Source organism: Bos taurus, chromosome 6, assembly GCF_002263795.3.
Source record: "Bos taurus isolate L1 Dominette 01449 registration number 42190680 breed Hereford chromosome 6, ARS-UCD2.0, whole genome shotgun sequence".
Classification (NCBI taxonomy): domain Eukaryota; kingdom Metazoa; phylum Chordata; class Mammalia; order Artiodactyla; family Bovidae; genus Bos; species Bos taurus.
The window spans coordinates 15,387,536-15,390,207 of NC_037333.1; positions in this window are offsets into that span (position 1 = coordinate 15,387,536).

Consider the following 2,672-nt stretch of genomic DNA (forward strand, 5'->3'; position numbering starts at 1 on the left):
AAATACTTAGGAATATATCTACTTAAAGAAACAAAAGACCTATATATATAAAACTATAAAACACCAGTGAAAGAAATCAAAGAGGACACAAATAGGTGGAGAAATATACCATGTTCATGGATCGGAAGAATCAATATAGTGAAAATGAGTATACTACCCAAAGCAATCTATAGAATCAATGCAATCCCTATCAAGCTACCAATGGTATTCTTCACAGAGCTAGAACAAATAATTTCACAATTTGTATGGAAATACAAAAAACTTCGAATAGCCAAAGCAATCTTGAGAAAGAAGAATGGAACTGGAGGAATCAACCTGCCCAACTTCAGGCTCTACTACAAAGCTACAGTCATCAAGACAGTGTGGTACTGGCACAAAGACAGAAATATTGATCAATGGAACAAAATAGAAAGCCCAGAGATAAATCCACACACCTATGGACACCTTATCTTTGACAAAGGAGGCAAGAATATACAATGGATTAAAGACAATCTCTTTAACAAGTGGTGCTGGGAAAACTGGTCAATCCGTTCCTCTTCCCCACCCCCCCAGAAAAACCTAAGTTGATTCTGAATTAGATGTAGCATTCCATAAGATTCTATATTCTGTAGTTACTCTCAAGGTAATGTCATTCTTTAAATATACCTTTCTGTAATCACTGATCAAGATTTAGAAAAAAGTATTTTAAAGAATGTTTGTTTCCCTTAAAAGTACAGTACAGGTTCAAAATCTTTAGAGTTGGTCCCTAAGCATCTGTGTTTTTAAACTTCCACAGATTTCTGATGGGTAGCCAAGGACTGTGAGCCACTTTCCTAAAGGCAACAATACCGCCAAGGAATGCCCAGATAGCAATACAAAGTATCCCTTGGTACCAAATATATTTATTTCTAGGTTTTGAATATAGAGGATATTATCTAAATCTGTTTGACTTTTTTTTTTTTTTTTTTTAAGTTTTAGATAGTGTGTAGCAGGAGTTCTAAAAACTGATCCAGATTTCTTGAACAGTGGGATACCTGTAGTGTGAAACCACTTTCAAGTATACTTCTGCCTAATGCCCTCAACTGGGACTAACTCACACGACAAGTGGGAAAAGGAGTTTGCTGCTGCTAAGTCGCTTCAGTCGTGTCCGACTCTGTGCGACCCCATAGACGGCAGCCCAGCAGGCTCCCTCGTCCCTGGGATTCTCCAGGCAAGAACACTGGAGTGGGTTGCCATTTCCTTCTCCAATGCATTAAAGTGAAACGTGAAAGTGAAGTCGCTCGGTCATGTCTGACTATTAGCGACCCCATGGACTGCAGCCTACCAAGCTCCTCCATGGGATTTTCCAGGCAAGAGTATTGGAGTGGGGTGACATTGCCTTCTCCCGGAAAAGGAGTTTAGGACATAGAAAAACTTTTAGAGCTCCCTGAAACTACAGAAGCTTTAATTAATATGCAAACAGTTGGTGAAAAGTGGTTTAACTAAGACCCATTAGGCCTTTTAAAAAATTAATTTATGTGAGTATAATGTTTGTGAAAATTTCAAATATACAGAAATAAATGGAATAAAGAATTATGATTTCCCTTCATTTTACTCTCCCAGAGATTACCAGTGTTTAATAATATATATCCTTTCATGCTTTTTAATTAAGTGTGACTATGTAAAGGGTTTGCTTTGTACATAAATGGGATTATATTGAAATAAGTAGTGCCTATTTTTAAGGATAGGTTAAACTTGTGAATGATTATTTCAAATATATTGAATAAAATAAGACAAAAGCTAAAAAAAAAAATTAAAAAAAAAAAAAAACCACTTGTAAAAGAATGAAACTAGAACACTTTCTAACACCATACACAAAAATAAACTCAAAATGGATTAAAGATCTAAACGTAAGACCCGAAATGGTAAAACTCCTAGAGGAGAACATAGGCAAAACACTCTCCGACATAAATCACAGCAGAATCCTCTATGACCCACCTCCAAGAATATTGGAAATAAAAGCAAAAATAAACAAATGGGACCTAATTAAAATTAAGAGCTTCTGCACAACAAAGGAAACTATAAGCAAGGTGAAAAGACAGCCTTCAGAATGGGAGAAAATAATAGCAAATGAAACAACTGACAAAGAATTAATCTCAAAAATATACAAGCAACTCCTGCAGCTCAATTCCAGAAAAATAAACGACCCAATCAAAAAATGAGCCAAAGAACTAAATAGACATTTCTCCAAAGAAGACATACAGATGCCTAACAAACACATGAAAAGATGCTCAACATCACTCATTATCAGAGAAATGCAAATCAAAACCACAATGAGGTACCATTTCATGCCAGTCAGAATGGCTGAAATCCAAAAGCCTACAAGCAATAAATGCTGAAGAGGGTGTGGAGAAAAGGGAACCCTCTTACACTGTTGGTGGGAATGCAAACTAGTACGGTCACTATGGAGAAGAGTGTGGAGATTCTTTAAAAAACTGGAAATAGAACTGCCATATGACCCAGCACTCCCACTGCTGGGCATACACACCGAGGAAACCAGAATTGAAAGAGACACGTGTACCCCAATGTTCATCACAGCACTGTTTATAATAGCCAGGACATGGAAGCAACCTAGATGTCCATCAGCAGACGAATGGACAAGAAAGCTGTGGCACATACACACAATGGAGTATTACTCAGCCATTAAAACGAAT